Source organism: Symphalangus syndactylus, chromosome 3, assembly GCF_028878055.3.
Source record: "Symphalangus syndactylus isolate Jambi chromosome 3, NHGRI_mSymSyn1-v2.1_pri, whole genome shotgun sequence".
NCBI lineage: Eukaryota > Metazoa > Chordata > Mammalia > Primates > Hylobatidae > Symphalangus > Symphalangus syndactylus.
In genome coordinates, this window is record NC_072425.2 from 136,772,892 (window position 1) to 136,794,543 (window position 21,652).

Below are 21,652 nucleotides of genomic sequence, written 5' to 3' on the forward strand. Positions count from 1 at the left end.
GCATTTCACAGCAACTTTTCATCTTCAAAGTGATTAGACAGATTATGTGCCCAAGTTTTTATAAGGCTCAGCCCCTCTCCTTCGTAGGCTCCCTCAACCCTAAAAATAAATACTGGTGGTCAGTATCTGTGCTTCCTGCTTCCCAGAATTCTGGCAGCAAGTTATTTTATTTCCACCACTATTGGCTGAATACCTTCTATCTACCAGGCACTCAGAATGTCCTATTTTTCACTTCCATCTTCTGGAGCAAGGACTGATAGTCCCATTTTACAGAGGGAGAAACTGAGGCCCAGTGGTTGAGAAATTTGCCAAGTTGCATAGCTAAAGGGTGGTGGATCCAGAACCTGAACCTGAGTCTTCTGGCTGTGGTCCACTGTGCTCTCTTTCAGACCGACACTGCCCTTTAGTTTTCTGCCTCCTCAATTGGAACCCTCTCTTAAGACCAGATTCCAGCTTTCTAGGCAGGCAGTGCCTAATCACTGGTGTGCACATTATAAGTTCTCAACAAATTTGCTGAAGAGTGATTTCCCCAGAGGACAGGCAGGGTGGGCTGCAGAGGCTGAAGCCCTCGGTGTCCTGCCCAGCCTGGGTCTTCTCCCAGCTCCTTACCAGGGACAGGGAAGGGGGAAAGAAAGAGCAAACACTGGGGTTTTGGCATGGCAGAGCTCTCGGTGTGGATCCAACTGGTGCCCAGACAGGTAGCTGGGGACCACACCTGCCCAGGCCCAGGCCCTGCCCTGCCTGACATGCCGCCCCAGGCACTAGTTGGCAAAGGCTCCCAAGTGGACTTGGACAAGAAAGTTCTTGGAAAAGCAATTACCATGCCGGACCCTTTTGGCAAGGTGGCAGCAGATAGAGGTCATACCCCACCAGAGTTGGGGGCCTGAGCCTCTAGACTTTCCCAACTGAAGGGTACTGTCATATACTACCCCCGATGCTGGCAAGGTTTTACTCCAAAAAAACCCCACCCAGGTGATTAAATCGTCTCTTCCCCTTCTTTCACGGTCTTCAGCATATGAGATTCTACCATTTCCCCCTGGGAAACTGCTATACTGTTCTATACCCTTGAGTAGTGGAGAACTTCTTCCTGATATCTACTCTCAATTCCTCTTATTATAAGGGAAGCACACTCTGTCCTGTGGCATGCTTGGGCCTGTGAGATCAGGTACCAGTGCTGGGGATCAGGTAGTTCCTCCCCATAGGAGAGAGCAGTGGGGAGTAGAGAGGGAGTTCGCATGGCGGACAGACCTGGGGCTGGGCTCTTCCACTCACTGGCAAGTTGCCTTACCCTGTGAGCCTCAGTTTCCTCATCTGTAACATGAAACCCCAGTTTTTAATACTTTATCACAAAATGGTTATAAGTATTCAGTAAAATAATGTATGTACATGGTTAGCCAAGTGACTGACACAGAATAATTGCTCTGGAGGTGGCGAACTGCTATGTGGGTACCCTAGGATCATGGACAGGGCTGCAAGCTGAGACCATCCCTCAGCGTCAGAGCAAGACGCTTTCTAGCATCCCAAAGTGGGCTCCAGGCCCTCTCCAAAGGCCACGGCTACTTCCATTTGTGTGGATTCTCTAAGCTGCCCTGTGCCAGCCTGCAGAAAAGTGGGCAGCCTCAAAGCTCCACAGTGGGTGTCAGACAGCTCAATTGTTTGCTCGAAAATCAGCATCCTCACTCTGGCCTGTGGTGCCTGCCCTGGTCCTGGAGTCCTATGGTTTTCAGGTAGGGGCCCAGGAGAGCGCTGCAAAGAGCTAGGATCATCCTCTCTGCAGAGGATAAGGGGAAGTGCCGTGTGTCTCCACCAGCCGGCCTCCTGGTAGGTACGAGCACAGGCCTGTGTTTATACCATGGCATGTGATGAGCCCTAAGGATGCAGGAAAACAAGGACCAGTGCTGGAGCTTTGACCAGAGCAGAGGGGACTTTTCCCAGTCTCCTTCCTGAGTTCCTGGAGTCTAAGAGTTCTGACTGTCCTCAAGGGAACTCTGGGACTCTTTCCCACGGCTGGCCAGCAGACGCCAACTAGCCCAGCTCCTCCCTCTCCCTGCGTCCTTCTCCCCAGGCCAGCCACACCCAGCTCTGTCAATGCCCAGCCCCGAGTCCTGGAGAGCAGAGGCCCCCGTCCCAGCGGCCCGCCCCACCCCTGCACTCTGGCCCCTCTGGCGGGCAGGCGTGGCTGGGCCTCGAGGCCTGGCTGGAGTCACAGGATGACTGGAGGGTCCGTTCCATCTCTGCCTGCTCCCTCATCACCCACAAACATGCAAGGAAGAGTGGCAGGAGCCTGGGGTAGGGCCTTTTGAAAGACGCTTGGGTGCATTCCCTGGAGTGCTCATGAAGTCCTCAGCCTTCCGAGGCAGGTGTTAGGAGACGGCTGAAGACATCGAGACTAAGCAGCATTTGGGATTGCCAAGGTCACGGTTAGTGGCAGAGCCAGGATTCAAACCCAGGTTTCCTGACTCCAAGTGTAGTGTGTACCCCACCAGCTCACCCTTTCTCTCCAAGACCTCAGAGGACAGGGCTGCTTTCCAGCCCTAGCTCTGTCGAAAAATCACAGCCTCTCTGGGTCTCTGTTCCCCCTCTTACAGTGGGAACCACTACCAGCCCAGCCCCTGAGGTTTGGGGAGACCATCAGATGAAACAAACTCTGGAGAGGGAACCATGTTACTGGAGAAGAAGCACTGTAGCTACAACCCTGTTCATGATTCGAGGCCCTGAAACAGGACCCTATGTCTCCTGCTGGGGTGAGGGCCTGCCTGAGGGTTTTGCCAGGAGGCCTGGGGAGAATCTGCCCTTGTGGTCACTGAGGCAGGGAGGGGGTGTGGTGTGACCTAACACTGGACGCTGACCTTTGGTCTGACACCATTGGCATACACCCCACCTACCCTGGAAGGTTGCCCGTTCTTGGCTCTGAGAGTCCCTAATGGGACAAATTCACTTAGTTACAATGTCATTTGTCAAGTCTGGACACCTAGTTCATGAAAGGGGCCTGGCTTGGGAGTCAGAGACCCAGGTACTCATACTGATGCTGCCAAGAGCCAGTGAACTGTGTGGCTTTCTCTTTCCAAGCCTCAGTTTCCTCATTTAAAACACAGGAAGGCTGCTCAGTTGATCCTTCCTTCAGGTTCCCTCTGGCTTGGCCAGTCTAGGGGTCTCTGCTCTGCAGCCACCCTCCAACAGGCTGCCGGTGTGGAAGGCAACAAGCTCTCAGGCCTGGGGATGGGACGGTGGGTGGGGAGTGTTCACTTCCACGTTCCCAGGGTCCTGTAGCTCAGCGGAAATGAAACCTCTAGGATGTGACTGCAGCATGGCGGGATATGAAACAGAATGGATTTTGCAACCCTTCAAGGTGTTGTATGCAAGGTGTGGCTCTGTCAAGGGCCTCTTGCGCCTGTTGAGGGGTGCTTCTTAGAGCTGGTGACGCTCTGAAACCAGGGCTGGGCCCCTTTCTGGGATGGGGGACTATATGAGAAAAGGCACCAACTCTGCGAAACAAATCCAGGCTCTTGCCCAAGTCAAAGAGCAGCCCACAGTAGCACTGGAGCTTCTGTGGCTTAGGGTGTCTCCTGGGCTGAGACCTTGAACTTACACCCAGGAAGTGAGGCGTCTGTTAGTAAGTGAGACTCCCAGCCGTGAGTCAGGTCTCTGCAGTGGGGCAGATGTGGGGGTACGGGTGTGTGCTCAGGAGGGGAGGCTGGGGAGCAGGGTGCTTGCTCAGCTAAGCGCTGATCCTGCCACTGCCAGCCATTCGCTGTGTGGCCTCGTAACATATGTAACTGCTCTGTGCCTAAGCTGTGTCATCTGTGAAATGGGAACACCAATTATAGATTCTTATAGCTCTTGGGATTATTGCTAGGGTCAAACCAAAGTGACCTCATGAGTATGAAAGAACTCTGAGAACCTTCCAGAGCTTTACTGAAGTTCTGTCTCTCAAAATAATGACAGCTGACTTTTCTCTGAGCAGTGCTTGTCGCAGGCCATCCTCCCACCAACTCTGAATGAGGTGGGCACTGACTCTGTTTCATGGAAGTGACACAAACACAGAGAGGTAAAATGCCAAGGGGTGTCTGGGGCTCAGAACCCTAGGCAAGTGGACAAAATGCATTGTGGGGGCCCTCTCAGCTTGCAGTCCCTAGAATGGGACCACAGACCCCCTTTGAGTGACACCTCTTCAGTCCTTCTCTGCTCTGGGGTTGGTATTGTGGGGAGAGGCCAGGGCTGGGATTCCAAAGCCCAAACCTGGCCTCTCCCAGACTCTTCCCTTCCTCCTGGCTCTAGGGGGCATCTGGAGAGGAGACAAACCTAGGGGAGATGTTAATTAGTTCTGACAAATTAATAAAGAAAGCCTAATTTATTCTCCAGATCTCATTTCCTTCCCGGTGCTTTATTTTCCTGCCCAACAAGCTGCTGCTAGGGAAATGGAGGGGAAAGGTGGTGGGGGGTGGTCAATCTGAAGACAGGGGCAGCCCAAATCCACCTGCCTCCTCCTCACTGGCTCCCGCCCCATCCCTATCCCTCCACTGCTCCAGGAAGCCAGCCCCAGACATTAAGCTGTCAAACCACTCCCAATTATCTCCCTCTATGCCCGCCGGCTCCAGGGGCGACAGTTGTAGCAAGCTGGCGTTGACTCATTCTGTCACCGGCCTGCCCTGCTCTGGGAAAATGCAATTTAATGAAGTCCGATGGCAGGGCTGGGGCAGACAGGGTCCCAGGAAGAGGGTGGCACCAGCCTGGGGACAGCTGACAGTGCCCTCTTCCTGTGGGACAGTGTTTTTGATCTGTATGACGTGATCTCATCTCTAGACACTGGAGGGGTCATCCTGGACCTCCCCCTGCCCCACTCACCTCTCCAGCAGCTCTGAGCAACCAAAGCATTAACCTTTCCCACCAGGGCCTCCACCTCCCTCGGCTGCCTGTTTTAATAGCGTATGGTCATGACAGCTGGGAAATTCGTCCTGTGGTTTCATCTCGATCCCTTCTGCTGAAGAGCAAGTCCATTTCCCTAAGCCTTTTGATACAGAGCCTGGGAGTGGGTCAGCCACCACCAGATGCCATCAAGGCGAGTCCAGGGCTGTGGCCGAGGCCATCTGTGTACTGCTAGGCTAACTCTGCTGCTGGGAAGAAGCAGATTGTTCCTTCTGCTTCTGGTTGGGCCTAGCCTGGCCCTTCCACTTGCCTCCCTCTAGTCCTACACCTCACCAGGGGCATTTACTGAAGATCCCCATTCTCTCTAGTTATACAGCAGAGAAGCCTCTGACTCCAGGCTCCTGGGTTCAAATCCCAGCTCTGCCACTTGCAAGCTCTGTGACTTCTTTTTCTCATCTATAAAAATGGAGAGAGAATAATCACTCCCTCAAAGGCTGTAGGGAAGAATAAATAAAGCTCTATAAGCAAAGCCCTGAGAGCTGACCCTGGCACAGGACTGCTCAGTAGATGGTAGCTTTTGGTGCTGTGGCCCCCAAACCTTTGGCAGATGCAGGGCCTTCCCAGGGTCTCTTCCTTTTTTTTTTTTTTCCTCTTTCTCCATGGCCCATTCATTCTTCATGCCTTGAGTAACATCCCTGACCCTGGGAGGCATTCCTGTCCCCCAGTATGGGTTAAACCACCCTTGTTCTATGTTCCCACCAGGCTCAGGCCTTTGCCACACTTAAAAAGCATATTCAGTGTCTGGCCCCCACCAGCCTGTGAGCTCCATGAGAACATGCATGGCACCTGTTTTGCTCAAAGCTGATGCCCAGGACCTCCCAGGGCCTGCACATGGGAGGTGATCAACAATTAGGAGGTGACTGACACACAGCATGACCAGGAGGCCAAGGTGCCTCAAAGCTTCCCCAGCTCCAGTGGGAAGGGTTGGGACCCACGTGGGTTTGAGAAATGCTCCTGGCAGAGGATCTGACCATGAGTTTCTTCTGCCTGGCCCCACTCTGTGTCCCACGTGCTGGAGGCCCAAGTAGTCAGGAAGGGCCTTCATGCTGGCACCAAAGGGACAGATAAATGTCTTTCAGCAAGGGGCAGTCAGGCATCTCCAGAGCTCACAGGCTGGCTGGCCCTCAGAAGTCACAATACCACGCTGTCTTGTACCCTTCTTGGTGTTTGCCTTGGACTTGTCCAAGTGGTAGGATTATAGTAGCTGGTCCCACAAAGATCCCCTGTGTACCCAGGATGGGCCAGGAGACTCCAACAGCTCCCCAGGAGCAACAAGCCCAACCTACTTGCTGTATAGATAAGGAAATTGAGGCCAGGGAGTGCCTGAGGTGACCTGAGCCGCAAGTGGCTGAGGCAGGTCTCCCGATGACGAGGCTGACGCTCTTTCGTGAAAGCACACCCGGCCCACGTTAGCAAAGAGCCTCCTGTCTGCTTCATACCCTGAATTTCCATCACCCTGGATTATTGGTAAAGTCCTCTGCCACCCACACTCTTCATGAGATCCCAAAAGGATTGATCATGGAAAATGCAAGGTAGCTTATTGCTAGAGTAATGAGATGCACGGCTCAGCCCGTTCAGCCTGTCAACTCCACTGCATCCAGGGTGCTGGGCTCGGAACTGGCACACAGGTGCTCAGGAGCGGCGCCACAGGGAGAGGGTGGCCTTTATCATGCCCATCCTGTCACACTCGGAGTATGCCTTAGTGTGCCTTTTTGCCACCTCTTCTCCAAGACAATGGCTCCTCCTGGCAAATCTCCCCAGCTTAACCCAGGAACACGGTTCTCTGGGCAAGGAGCTGCCTCAGAAGGCTCACCCAAGGTCACATAGCTGGGTGCACCCCTCATACCCCACCATCATTTTCCTGCACACGAACCTGCGGGCAGGGGCTGTCCCCTTCCTCCTTCTGGGTCTACATCCAGGACCACCCCAGTGTTTCCTTTTTTTGTATTTGAGATGGAGTCTCACTCTGTCGCCCAGGCTGGAGTGCAGTGCTGCAATCTCGGCTCACTGTAACCTCCACCTCCCAGGCGGGCAATTCTCATGCCTCAACCCCCAAAGTAGCTGGGATTATAAGCACCCACCACCACACCCAGCTAATTTTTGTATTTTTAGTAAAAATAGGGTTCATGTTGGCCAGGCTGGTCTAGAACTCCTGACCTCAAGTGATCACCCGCCTCGGCCTCTCAAAGTGCTGGGATTACAGGTATGAGCCACTGTGCCCAGCCCACCACCATGTTTCTTGAAATGGAGAGCCCAGAGCTGGAGGGAAGGGCTTCCCGGAAAGATGCTGTGGATTTCAGCCCCTCGCCTGAGGGTAGGAAGAGGTCCATTGGATGCTCCCAGCTTCTACTGCCCCATGTGTAACTTGGTTTACTAAGTTTTGGGAGGGCTCAGAATGAGTCTCCCTCTCCTCTGTGGGGTATGAGGCAGGCCTTGGTGGCGGTGAGAATGCCCCACTCCACCCCGGTAGGCTCTCTCCAGGCAGGTGAGCAGATGCAGAAAAAGGGCTGAGAGCTCAGCCATGACTGCGCACGCCAGGGATGGGGAATCAGGTGTCCTCGGACCTGGGGCAGCAAGGGGACATTTCTGGCTAAGATCCGGTTTGAGTCCCGGCCCTGCCACTTACATGTGGTCATATTTTCAAGCAAATTAGTCATTAACCTCTGAACTTTCTTTTCTCAAATGTAAACCAGGATGATAGTCCTGACCTCAGAGAGCACTAGGAAGATAAGGTGAGAGAAGTGTGTAGATGCCATAAAGCTCTGCAGGATGATAAGGCTCTATGGGAGGCCAGCCCACATCACAGGCCAGGGTGAAACCATAAGGGAGATGCAATGTGTGCTGGCCAGGCAGGGCTCGAGATTAGGCCTTCATGAGCAGGAATTTCAGGGAGACTTCATGTGACTGCGTGCAGAAACAGGGTGTGCAGGCACAGGAGGCAGCAGCTGTCCATTAGGGTATTCATTTATTAAAATATTCCTGTTGTCATTCAGTACCTATTAGGTCCCAGGCATACAGCATTGGACAAAGCAGAAAACATTCTCTATCTTCATGGAACTTATGTTCTAGCAATGGCAACCAGACAATAAAGAAGATAAAATGTGTGTAGGATTAATTAATTTTAGATCAAAGATGTCCAGAGAAGATCTCACTGAGAAAGGAGACATTTGAGCAAAGAACAAAACAAGGTGAGCAAGCCAACCATGTGGCCACCTGGGAGGAGACATTCCAGGCACAGGCAGCAGAGAGCAGGTGCAAAGGCCCTGCGGCTGGAAAGCGTCTGGTAACTGTGGCCGGTGTAGCTAGACAGAGGAGACTGATGCAGGGGCCAGGCCTCTCCCCTGAGCTGGACTGTGCTGTTGGAGGCCGTGAGTAGAGGTATGAGATCTGTGACCCAGCTTTGTTTTAACAAGACCACTGACAACTGCTGAGAATGAACAGGAGGGAGCGCAGGCCGGGAGACTGGTGGAGGTGACTGCAATCGTCTGGGGCATCTTCGCGGCCCCTGCGGAGCTGAGGAGGGAGCCCCAAGGCCAGAGGCAGGGCAGAGGCTGCATCAAGGTCTATGGAGGCCTCCTCTCCCACCCCTCCAGGTGAGACAGCTGGCAGCCCGCTCCCTCTCCCTGCAGACAAGCTGTCTTCCCATCCTGGGCTGAGAGGGAGGCGGGGAGGGGCAGGGGTGAAGAGGAAGCCCTGCACAAAACAATGGCCTTGAGCCAAGACAAGAGAGATGCTTGTTCCCCTTTATTTATGATTGTTATTGGGAGAAATAAAGCCCTCAGCTGCAGCCTCCCCTCGGCCGCCAGCCAGGCCCTTGCTCCTCTCTTCTTCCACCTTCCCCTTCCGTCCCCACCTCTTCCCTGGGCACAGGCTTTCCTCTGACACACAGAGATCAAATAACTTTTCACTCAAAGGGAAAGATATGATCTCCTCTTACTATTCAGCACCAACACCAGCGGACCGACAGCCCAAGATTAAAGGCAATTAGACAGGTTTGTTTTTGTAGGGGCAGAAGGTCTGTTTGGCACCCTCCTTGGGAACTGGGTCCCACAGTGGGGAGGGCCAGTGGCTCCTGTAACTCCGAGTGGAGAAAGCTTTAGGCCCACACCAACTCACCCCCCAGCACCAGGAAGGACCCATTTTCCTTTGCTCTGACAACTGCTGGTTGCCTAGGAAGAGGGAGGGACCTCCTAGCCAGGCGCCACTGTATCTTCTCTCTGCACACATTGCACCCTTGGAGTAAGGGTGGAGGCTACATTTGTGTTTCCCCCCAGAAAATATAGTATTGATTGCTTTCAAGTCGATTTCAAATAAACAGCATGATATTGCCCCCACCAGGGCTTCTAATCGCTTGGAAATGTCATCAAACAGCACAAAAGAGGGCAGGGGCCTTGGTGATTCCTTCAAACTGTAGACCCTGGGCCTCTGCTTCCTTCCTTGTCACCTTGTCCTAACAGCACACAGGAGAATAAATGCTGGCACAGCCCTTTCAGAGCATTTGTATATATTATCTTATTTAATCCTCATGAACTCCCTCTAGGTTTATATCATTATCCCACTTTTGTCCTCAATGGGTCAGTATTCAAGGAAGAAACTGAGGACCAGAGTGTTGGTGTAGGGCGTCCAAGGGCACAAAGCTAGTACGTGGCGGGGAACCCAAATCTGCCCCTGTCCCTCAATTCTCCCCCTGGAGCTGGGTGAGGAAGGAGAGGGGTTAGAATCTATCATTTGCCTTCTGGTAGCTTCCATCTGGCAAAGGAAGTAGGCCCACTACTGCCCCTGCTGGCTGGGGTAGACAGGGAAACGCCATTCATCCTTAAGTGACCCTTGAAGGACAGGGAGGTTTTCATCAGACACAGGTGTAAGGGCCACCACCCTCGCCTTGTCTTAAAGCTCTCTGCGTGACCAGGCTGCTGCTCACTCCACCAGCCCAACCTCACCACTGCACTCTCTCCCCACCCCATGCTGGGCTCCACTCCTGGGTCTTTTATGCACTGGCTCTCACTTGCCTTGGGGCCTTTGCACAAGCGGTTCTGTCTGCTGGGATCACCCTCCCCTGTACTCACCACTCCCCTTTTCTTGCTAAAGGTCACCTGCACCTTCTCTTTTATGGCCGTTCCCCATTCTCCCACCCCTGCCAAACCTTCCACTCCATCTCTCATGCTAGTGACCACCATGACACTCCACAAGGCTGTCGAATGGGGTGAACGACCCCTCCCCACCGTCTCCCCACTCCAACTGCCCATGTAGGCAGTTCCCAGGTCCAGTCATACCCCACCATGTCCCTGCTACGCCAAGTTGCGGAATCCTCTCCTTCCTCCAGGTTCCTCTATAGGGTTGCCTCTCTCAGATTAAATCTACTGTCTCTGGTTCTTCTCCTTGCTTTTATTTTTTTGGATTTTTAATTGATATATCATAGTTGTACATATTTTGGGGGTACACGAGATCCCAGCCCTGATTTGATAATTACACATTGTAAGGCAGGTATCAAAATATCAAATCAGGGCTGGACTATCCATCACCTCGACACTCTTCTACCCCTGCTTTAATTCACGAAGCATTACCACACCTATACAATGTGTCAAGCATGGTGCTGGCATCTTTTGGGTGAAAGTGACAGTGGTAGTGGCAAGAGGTAGGAGCGTGGAGGAATAAGAAAGACTAAGACATTTTCTTTTGCCTTAAAAGCTCTGTCTAGCAGGGGCCCCAGACATGAAAACAAATAATGACTGAGTGATAAACGCAGTTTTTGTTTGTTTCTGAAAAATACAAACCCAAAGCAATGGGAGCTCAGAAGGGGGAGTGATTCTGTCTGAAGGTGATGGAGGCGCCACAGAAGATGTGAGATTTTTTAGCTAGCTCCTGCAGGATAAGCAGGAGTCCTTGAGACAGACAGAGACAGAGATAGACAGACAGACGGGGCGTGGGGGGGAGGGAACAGGAGGGGAAGAGGAAAAGAGGAAAAAGTGTCTTTAAAAGCTTGGATGTGGCGAAAGCCCTGGATATTTGGGGCAGAGGAGAGGGGAATACAGGGTGAATGGAAAGCAAGGTAGGAGCCAATTGTAAAAGGGCTTTGTATTAGATGAGGGTCTGAACTTCACCTTGTAGGCAACTGGGAGCCACTGACGCCTTTTAAGCAAAGTGGTGACATGGTCACATCTGTGCTTTGGAAAGAGGCATGTGGAATGCTAAGTAGAAGATGTCAGTCACAAAAGGCCACATACTGTATGATTCCATTTATATGAAATGTCCAGGATAGGCAGATCCATAGACACAGAAAGTAGATGAGTGGTTGCCAGGGGCTGGGGGAGGGAAAATGGGGAGTGACTGCTAATGAATACCGAGGTCCTTTTCGAGGTGATGAAAATGCTGTGGATTAGATGGCTGCACAACCCTGTGAATATACTAAAGCCACTGAATCGTATACTTTAGGAGGGCGAATTTTGTGGTTTGCGAATTATATCTCAACAAAGACAAAAGAAGAAAAGAGGCACATGAAGAAGGATGGATGATGGCACAGCTAGGCTGGAGACAAGTAGGCTACCAGAAGACCTCTGCAAGCCAGCAGCACCCCCAAGCGTGGGGGCCCTGGGGTCCCACGGCTCAGCGCAGCTGCTAAGAGCACCGGCCTTCTGAAGTCTAAGACTCAGCTTCCCTCCTCAGGACTGCCCAGGACTGATTCTGCCCAGGACTGATTTTGCTGGGGGAGGGGGCACCGGAGAGATCCTGAGACACTCCACCCCCCACGCCCGCCCACGTAGCCAACATATCGCACATATCCTGCATGAGATGCCTAGGACCAGAGCGACAGACGGTCACCTGACAAGCCACACCACCTATTTTTGAAGACAGGCGGGTCCCTTGGTAATAGAACAGGCACGAAGAGGCTTTGCCATAGATGCGGAAATTAGGGCAGAAAATAACACCGTGAAAACAGAACTGTCTGTTCAGAAATAAGAGACCCCCTCACTCATACCCCCAGTGTACCAGGACCTGTCTCAGCCCCTGAGAATCTGGGATCACCAGCTCCACATCCAGGCCCAGGGTGCCTCTGTCTGCCACACACTTGCCTGGGCCACTCTGCTACCTGGGGCCAGGGGAGAGCCTGCAGGGGCAGGGGTGCAGAGGAAGCCGAGACTACCCTCTAAAGAGTCCTTTCTGTAGGGCCCTGAGCGTCTGTAACCAGGCTGTGAGGAAGCACTCACTTCCAGGGGTGGAGGTTCAGGGGTTGGGGAAGGGAAGGGCTAGCTCCCTAGTCTGTAAGGGCAGAAGGTGCTCTTGAATGGAAGCGGGGAGGGAGGGGAGCCCCGTGTGGGAAGCCTGAAAGGAGCCTGGGAAAGACTGGGGCTGGGGGCTGGGAGAGGAGAGTGATGCTCGGGGACTCCCCAACTCTCAGGCAGGGAACAGCTTTAACTCTGGGTTTGTGGAGAGAGGGCAGGGCGAGGCGGAGCGGGTTTGAGGGGGAGGACCTAGCTGGTTTTTCCCAGCATCCCCCAGGCCACTTCTCTCACCACAAACCTCAGTCTCAAGCCACTTGGTTGTCATGGAAACAGGCCGGAATAGAACAGATGGTCTCCACTAGCCAAATTCCAATTAAACAGGGCAGAGATGGATAAGGAAGGGAGTGTGATATGACGAGGCTGCAGAGAGCTCAGCCCCCAGGATGGACGGGAAACCCTGGGTCACCGTTCTTGGAGGGGACATCAGGTGGGTAGAGAAAGCTGCCTGGGGGAGGTCACCACCCAGTCACCCCTTCAATCCTCAAAGGTGGGGGCGTGGTGCTGAGGGAATGTCAGCTTGGGGAGGGGCAGCCACAGCTTTCCATTTACAGAAGCGCTGAAACAGAGCCACATGCACGCACACACGCACACCCAAGCACACATGTGCAGCTGAACGCTGCGGTATGCACACAGGTCGACATGCTCAGGAACGCGGCAGCAGTGCAGGAAGGTCAGGCAGAGTCACTGCACAGACACATTCCTCTAACGCAGTACAAAGAAAATGCTTTGGAAAACCAAGAAAGCAATTTATTCTCATTTACTTAATAAATAAGTATTAAGAATCTACCAAGTGCCTGCCAGTAGGGCTATAAACTCACGCACACAAACACACACACTGCATGCGTGTGTATGCATGTGAAGGATATCAAGGACACAGGATAAAGTCACTCACATGATCACTGCTATGGTAGGACTGTTCACAAAGTGCCATGATGATACAGGGAAGAAATGATGAATGTGGGGAGGAGAATTAGAGAAACAAGAGGTGTCCCACAGGAGGTAAAATTTCACTGGGCTTTGAAGGATGAGTAGGAGTTTGCCAGCTGGTGAAGTAGGGTCCTCCAGGCAGAGGAGACAGGAACAGCAAAGGCATGGTGGACTCAAAGTTCAGAGCTTATGGAGGGGATAAGCCCAGTGTGAGAGGAGTTTGAAGTATAGAGGAGTTCATGGGAGATAAGACCCCATACAAGTCCTGGTGTGGAGAGTATAATTTCTGACTCAAACACGAACACCCCACACAATGAACCATGCCATCACACAGCGCCCGCCTGTCAATCCACACATCCACGCACAACTTCACACACACATAACCGCAGACCTTCCTGGTGCTTATAAATGTTGAGCAAATGGAAAAAAGATTATTTTGTTTACTGCAAACAAAATGAGATGGGAGGGGAGGTGTCAAGTAAAAGGGAAGCATCAGAAGTTTTCCTTTCTTGGCATGGGGGTTAAATAGGGTTGCCAAAAAAAAAAAAAAAAAAAAAAACCAGAAAGAAAGGGGCATGGGAGGCTGGGCATGGTGGATCACGCCTGTAATCCTAGCACTTTGGGAGGCTGAGGCAGGTGGATCACCTGAGGTCAGGAGTTCGAGACCAACCTGACTAACATGGTGAAACCCTATCTCTATTAAAAATACAAAAATTAGCCAGGCATGGTGGTGGGTGCCTGTAATCCCAGCTACTTGGGAGGCTGAGGCAGGAGAATCGCTTGAACCCAGGAGGCAGAGATTGCAGTGAGCTGAGATCGTGCCACTGCACTCCAGCCTGGGCAACAGAGTGAGACTCTGTTTCAAAAAAAAAAGGCATGGAGAAGGAAACCTCACAGCTTATCAGGGTTGTGAAGCCAGCCAGTTCCCATCGGTTTACTGTACATTTATGGGACACCTACTGTGTGCAAGGCACTGAGCTAGGGTCTGCAGAGATTTTAAGGCTGGGTCCTATCCTTCAAAGAGCTCAGGTGCTGGGTGAGCGGAGGAGAGAAAGTAAATACTAAATAACACAGAAGGGGAAGGGGGGCTGGTGTCTGGGAGCCTCGCATTTCACAGGTGGGTGTGTTGGGGCTCAGCCATCATCAGGAGCCAAGGCCGAGGAGTGCACTGGAGAAGCTAGGAGCAGTTTATTTTGACTGGAACCTAAAATAGATCCATGTAAAGTTGTGGGAGTGTAGAGCAGTCAGTGGAAAAGTAGTTTTGGAAGAAGAGGCTGGTTGCAGTGAAGGCCTAGACCAGTGTTTTCTCAACTGGGGTGCTCTTGTCCTCCAGGGAACATTCAGCAATGTCTGAGGACACTTTTTATTGTCACCCTGCACGGGAATGGCTGGATGGCGGTGGTGGTGCTAGGATTGGGGAGGGGTCCTGCAGAAATGGGATAAGAACTCACAGCAAATCAGAGGCAGGGGTGAAGGAGGGAGCCACGGCTCCAGTGCACAGCAGAACTGGGCTTTCATCACAGAAATGGGAAGAGCCCAGGGAGGGCTGTGTCTTGGGAAGAAGAGGACAAGGGTGGCTCTGGACAAGTTGGGCTTGGACTGCGCACAGGTCAGGCGAAATCAGAGAGAACAGATTGCGGGGTTGTTCTTTTCAAGTCCCAGTCCACAGGCCGCGGAGGCGCTGGTTTTCTTCCAGGCATGCTCATGGCTGGGTCTTCCTTGGCTGTCCTGGTCATGTCCCAGCCCACTCGTTCTCAGCCTCCAGGTTTCAGAATCAAGGCCACGGTCCCAGAGAAGCCTCTTCTCCCCTCCCCCAGTTCAGGCCCCCGTGTCTCCACCATAGCCCTGGGCATAGTTTAATCACCTAAGTAAATCTCTGGGGGCTTTGTGCAAAGATCACTTGGGAGACAGGGGCCTCACCTGTTTTGAGGCCAGTTCATCCATCACTACTGTACTCTCAGCCCCAGCACGTGCAAGGTTTAGGACGGGAGAGGGACCCCTCATTATTTTGCCTCAACCCTTCAAAAAGAGGGAAACTTCAAAACCTTCAAAAAAAGGGGAAGGAGGCAACCCCTTTCCCCTTTCCTTCCTCCCTCCCTCTCCCTGACCACCACAAGCCTTACAAAAGCAGATCTCTGCCCTTGGTGCAATCTTGCAAAAGGGACAGAAACCCGGAAAACGGCCTGACCTTTAACGGAAGCATCCCGGAGTTAGAGATGAAAAATGCCCAGTGTCCCCTTTTCTCCTTACCCTAAACTGCCAGTCCTGGAGTCACCCGGTCTTCAGGTCCCCGCTCACGTGCATCAGCCTTTAACCTCAATTCCAGTTGCTTAAAGTATTTTTTTCTTGACACATAGTGCCTGGCACACAGTAGATGCCCAAGGAACATCTGTTGACTGACCTCACCTGAAGCATTTGGGCAGTTACCCACAGGGTGCCCCATGACACCTTCTGGCCAGCAGAAAGGGCCTGCAACCAAGTGGGTCAATGGATGGGGCGGGTGGCACTGTCAAGGAGGGCACCTGGAGGCGCTCTCTGGGTGGCCATGGGGGCCTGCCCTTCCAGCAGGGGATATTTAGGGGCATCCAAGCAGCCTGTGGGGGAGGGCGGCGAAAGCAGGTCACTAATCTCTCTTGGAGATTAAACACCACGCTGGCTTGGGAGACCAGAAACCAGCTGGGGGAGGGGGCAGAGGCCTATGGAGGGCTGTGGAGGGACAGAGGGTGAATCTTGCCTGGGAGGTGACAGCCCAGGGCAGGGGTAGGTGTGGGGGCTCCCTTTCTGAGGCCTGGGCAGAGCCTAGAAAGATCTCTAGGGTTGTGGGGTAGAAGGAGAAGCTGAAATTAGGAGAAAAAAAACCATCCATGATTTATTAACCAGAGTCACTAATTATTAACTAGTTCGACTCCTGGACTTGAGGCCCCAATTCCTGGCCTCCCCTAGCTTCCTGAGTGTTGAGCCCCCTTCCCCTGCCCCCTCCCCACCCTTACCCCTGACTGTGACTGTCTCCGCCCAGCCTTGCCCTTATCTCCTCTTATCTCCAGGTGCCCTGGTGGCTGCTGCTACTGAACACCAACCCCTACTCCCAGCCTTGGGGGTGTCAGGAAAGAATGGGACCGCAGTGATTGAAACTTATTTGGGGCAGGCAAAGCTTGGCCTGGCTGACCTGAGGGGCAGTCATGTCCTCTGGCCCACCCAGTCTTCACTTCTCACCTCCTCAGCCCCCACCCTCTGGAGGGCAGCTCTCATCTCTCCTGGGTTAGCCTCAGAGTTTAGCGAGGGGAGGCACCGTTTGGGGCTGCAGTCCTGGGCCCGGCGTTGCTTGCCAGTGAGACGTCTGATGCCCGGGGGGTGCCAAGGAGCAGTAAGCCTGGGGACTTGGGGAGAAACCCTAAACAGTCTCCTGGGCTTTAGGGGCAAGGGATGCTGCAGACCCTGAGTGGCCCCCCTTGGTATTCAGGACAGAGGCTTCTGAGTTGCTCTGAGGATATATCGAAGCTCAGATTCTCCAGGGGTGAGAGATTCCTTCAGCCATTGCTGCAGGAACCCCAACTCAGTCAGTCCCATCAAAGAAGCAGAGGCAGGAGCGGCAGCCTCTGGGGTGGGCCCCTTTTGAGGGGCAGCCAGGGCCTGCCTGGGGGTTGTGTTAGTGCCTGGATGGTACTCATGAGCCACCTGTGGGGTGGTGGCCCCCGGACTTCCAACTGCAGAATGTGCCTCTGTATCCTAATGCCAACAGCGGGGCGCCTCACCCTGCCACATGCCGTGGCTCGCCCTCCCAGGGCCATGACATGCCACAGAGCCGCTGCACCATGGCATGAAGCACCAACAGGTGACACGGGAGGCTGCCAGATCACCCCACCTGCAGGATCCCTGTGATGCACCTCCTTCCACAAGTCACTACGCCCATCCCCAAGCAGCCCCACATCCATCCCCCATGACGGTGCAGGCAGGTGGGGAGCGCAGCCCAGCCCATCCCAGGGTGAACTGATGCAGGCAGAGGGACTGCTCCACATCCTCGCCATCCCCTGCCCTGTCCTGCCCTGCTCACGGTCCCTCTGCATCCTGACCCTCTGCAATATGCTCCCTCTCCCAGTCCCCTCTCTCCCCATCGTCAACTTAATTCCTTAATTCCTACTGGAGATAAGCGGATCTTTCACTGAAATTTATCATTAATCCTAAGGAAAACAGGGGTGGGAAGGGGGTGGGGGGTGGGAAAGGGATAGAGGGAGGTGGGGAAGCTTGGAGGGCCCACCCACACTGCCTCCTCCTAGATCTGGGACAGCTGTGGCGGCTGGGAATCCTAGGCTGACATCCCTGGGCGGGGCAGCCCACATCTGAAGCTGTTCCTGGGGATCTGAGGGGACCACCTGAGATGGTGAGGTGTGTGAGACTCAGGAGAGGAGAGACTCAGGAGGGGCCGAGCTGTCTGTAAATGCCTGCAGGATCACGTGAGCTCCATGCGATTCCAACACTAATGGGTGGGAGCTTCAGGGGGAAGGGGGAGCTGGGGGCAGTCAGGGCTGTCCTGGCTTCCATGGAGGGTGGTGAGTACCCTGTCAGTGGAGAGATTCAGCTGCAGCTGGAGGATGACCAACAGGCCAGAATGTGGTTAGGGGTTTTAGGAAGTGAATGGGGTGCTACAGCATTTAATTTCCCTTCCAATGCTAAGACTCCAGGATTCTCTGACATCCTCTCCACCTTCCCCTGCAGGGCAGGGAGGTACCTTCAGCTGCAGGCCCAGCTGGGAGGCTCTTTCCAGACCTGGGTCTGGGAGAGGAACAAGTGGGCTCAGGTTATTTTTTTATTTTCATTTTTTTTTTAAGATGGAGTTTCACTCTTGTTGCCCAGGCTGGGGTGCAATGGTGCGATCTTGGCTCAGTGCAACCTCTGCCTCCTGGGTTCAAGTGATTCTCCTGCCTCAGCCTCCTGAGTAGCTGGGATTACAGGCGCCCACAACCATGCCTGGCTAATTTTTGTATTTTTAGTAGAGACAGGGTTTCACCATGTTGGCCAGGCTGGTCTTGAACTCCTGACCTCAGGTTATCTACCTGCCTGGGCCTCCCAAAGTGTTAGGACTATAGGCATAAGCCACTGTCCCCGGTGGGCTCAGGTGTTTAACACATCTTTGCAGAATGAAGGAGAATGCAGGCCCCTGCCTAGTGTCACTGTCCCTTCATGTCCAAGCAGGATGGCTTAAGGAGAGTGAGGCCTGACCCACAAGGCCGTAGCTCCATCTCTCCACCATCCACCCAGGCCTCAACCTGACTAGCATTCCTGCCTGAAAGAGCTGACACCCTCAAGGGTCACCTGCTGTGTGTGAAGTCAGAGGTCAGAGCGTGGATGCCATGCAGTGCTGGGCTGGATATTATGTTTGTTGCTGTCTACAGCTCCCACCTCTGTGCCTGGCACATGTTGAGTGAATGCCGGGATGAACCTGTCTGCCTCTCCCACAACACATCCAGGGCAGTGGGATTCCTACAGGGACTGGCACTGGGCACTTAGGGCAGCCAGAATTCTGCACCTTGAGTGAAACCCTTGCTTTCCTTTCAGAATGGAGCACAGGAGGCACCTGCCCAGGTGATCATCTGGGGGTGGGAGGGATCTCCAGTAGCCCAGGGTCCTGAGACTAAGACATACCCTGCTTGCATTGACCACCCTGGAGAAGTCACAAGAGCCCAGCAGAGGGGCTCCGCACAGCGTTCTGGGACACGCACAGCCAGGAGGGTTCCTGGGCCTGGCTGCCCCAGCCCCAGGGAACGGACCCTCCTTCTCCAGACTGGGAGTCCCTCTGAGTGGTAGCTCACAACAGCCCGGTGGTGCAAAGACTTTCTCTGGATCAAGCAAATTATTGCTTGTGCTAAGCACACCACATGCATTATTCGTCCCTTCCAGACTCTTATCATCTCATCCCATTGTACAGCTAGGGGAACTTGTTTAGAGAAGACAGATACACCCACTGACACAGGTAAGTCATAAAAGGCTGAGATCATTTGACTCCAAAATAACCACTGGGTTCAGTCAATTTCTTGGGGAAAAATAGTCAAACCAGTTGTTTGTGACCCTGTAGACAAAACAATGATCTAAGACCGACCTTCGCCGGTTCTCTAACTGGCGGCTGGGGGGCAGTGTAGACCTTGCCCGGATAGTCATCATCTCTGATTGGCTCCCCCTCCTTCTCCGCCCACCCTTAGTAGCCAGGCTGTGCCCCAACCCCAGGAGTGGGGTGAGAGCCCCCCATCTGTGTGTGGGAGAAGATGGCGATCAGAGTCTAATCAGAAGCAGGCGCGTGCACACGTGCGCGCGCACACACACACACACACACACACAGCACGTGACCTCATACACGCACACACACCATAAACCTTCCTCATACACACACAGAGGACATAAAAACACTTGTAAAGAAACACATAAACCAGCACAGATTATCATTACAGCGCAAACTGTGTACACAAGTGCCGAGGGGCTAGCAGTAATGGAGTGATGGGATATGAGAGAGGGTAACGGGGATATTTCCTGGGAAGGGTGTTTGTGAGCAGAGCTTGGCGAGGAGGCCAGAAAGACTCTGCAGCAGCACTGAGAGGTGGGCGCCGAGGACTGATGCTCTCTCCCTCTTCCATCATCACTGCCCCTTCAGGACTGGCCACGAGCCCCATCATCTGACCCCTGGGAGGGTGGGGAACGGGGCTGTGGTCAGGGCAGAGGCAGGCTGGGAGCAGGGGGCTGTCGCACATGTTCCCCCAAAGGCCCATCCATCACGCCAGTGGAGATCATCAGAGTGCTCTGCCGGCTCAGGACACTGATGACTCTCCAGGCACCATAAAGACAGGGAATAAATCTGGGAAGTTGCTGGGTAGGAGGGTGCCTCAATGGCAGGGCTGGCCACCCTGCCTGGGAAGGGAGAGGTAGCCACTCCATCATTCTGAGAGATGCAGCAATCTAGACCAATGAGATCGGGACAGTTCAGGGGGCGGGGGAGGTGGGCAATCACGATAAAATAATCCATTGCGGTGTGGCTGCTCCACTCCAGTGTTATTTACACTCAGGGAGATGCCTGTCCCTGCCTCCGCTCCAATTTATGCCTAGGAGTTGCTGCAGAAAGCCTCTGCCACTGATTCAAAACCCTCAAAGGGGCCTGGTCCCAGCGGGCAGAGGAGAGGGACATAAAAGTGGCTAAGCTTGGGAGCCCGGCAGGCACCTGCAGGCCCTGGGGTAGGGGGGCTCTGGGCAATGCTGGTCCCCTTGTGCTGGCTGGGCAATGCTCGGGCTTGGATGGGAGTCAGGCAGATGCTACGCCCTCCTTCCTCCTGCTGCTTCCAAGCACTTCCTAGGTGCAGGGCAGATCCAGCCCCAGGAGCTGATCACATAGCTCTGGCTTGTGTCTGGGCCACAGAGGCCGCGCGGTAATTCAAGCTAACGGAGCATGGATAATCTAGAACAGCAGAGGGTCTAGGAGGAATTTCGCTTTGGCGTCGACACAGATCAGATGACTGTTTTGCAGCCGAATTACCTTCCTAATTAAGCAAGAGAGTCTGTGAGGCCTGAGCCTGCATGGTGACCTGCAGGGTCAGGGTGTGCTGGGAGGAGCATCGCCCTGGGTGACCCTCGAGAGGACAATCTGCACAGGGACTGTCTGGAGTCAACTCCTAGTCCTCAGCCACAACCCTGGGGAAGGGCTTTGATTTTTCTGCCCCCGTGATCTTCTTCCCTGGGATAGTTCTCTGCCCTTGCCTGTGAAGCTGAGGACGCCTGGACCCAGGATCAATGCCTCTCTCCCCAGCTTGCTGTCCTGATCCTGCCTGGGGCAGAGGAAGCACCAGCTCTTTCATCCCAGGAGATCAAAGCAGCCGGCACAGGAGAACACCCTAAATCCTTTTCCCCATCCACACTCCCTGGTAGGGGCCCCTCCCTTGCCATCTTTTGGGATCTCTGGGTGAGGGCAAGAAGGCCTGAAACCTTCCAGAAGTTTAGGACAGGCTCTGGCATAGGATCAGCTTGCTGAGCCCTGGATCCACCCAGGATCTGGGGCTGGCCTGGGAACACGCGCTGGGGGACCAGGCAGATTCTCTCAGAGGAGCTACTATACCTGCCTCTGGTCTCACCGTGAGACATGGTGTGTGTGGGGGGACCCAGATGGTATGAGTGATGCCCAAAGACTCAGGAGATGCAACAGTGATAACATCAAGACATTCCACTCTGGCACAGCCACATGAATACTCCCAAGACATAACAGTGTCTGTGGCAGGATATACCAGTAATACAGGTTGAATATCCCTTATCCCTAATGCTTGAGACCCAAAGTGTTTCAGACTTCAAATTTGTTCAGATTTTGTAATATTTGTATACATGAAATGTTATCTTGGGGATGGGACCCAAGTCTAAACATGAAATTTCATTTCTATTTCATATACACCTTATAAACATAGCCTGAAGGTAATTTTATACAGTGGCTTTAATAATTTTGTGCATGAAATAGTGTTTTGACTGCCTTTGGATTGCGACCCTTCAGGAGGATA

The 21,652-nt window shown here is 53.5% G+C and overlaps 1 protein-coding gene and 2 long non-coding RNA genes across 5 annotated transcripts in view; 2 read left to right on the forward strand and 1 right to left on the reverse strand.

Moving 5' to 3' along the window:
- Positions 1–21,652, reverse strand: part of NECTIN1 (nectin cell adhesion molecule 1) — a 96,488-nt gene that overhangs the window by 64,456 nt on the left and 10,380 nt on the right. The gene's annotated exons all lie outside the window — the stretch shown is intronic.
- Positions 3,131–8,946, forward strand: LOC134736251 (uncharacterized). The gene is made up of 4 exons (XR_010120150.1): positions 3,131–4,048; positions 7,920–8,114; positions 8,340–8,519; positions 8,841–8,946. It is a non-coding gene; the product is annotated as an uncharacterized lncRNA (long non-coding RNA).
- Positions 12,446–19,062, forward strand: LOC134736252 (uncharacterized). The gene is made up of 3 exons (XR_010120151.1): positions 12,446–12,633; positions 18,687–18,713; positions 19,029–19,062. It is a non-coding gene; the product is annotated as an uncharacterized lncRNA (long non-coding RNA).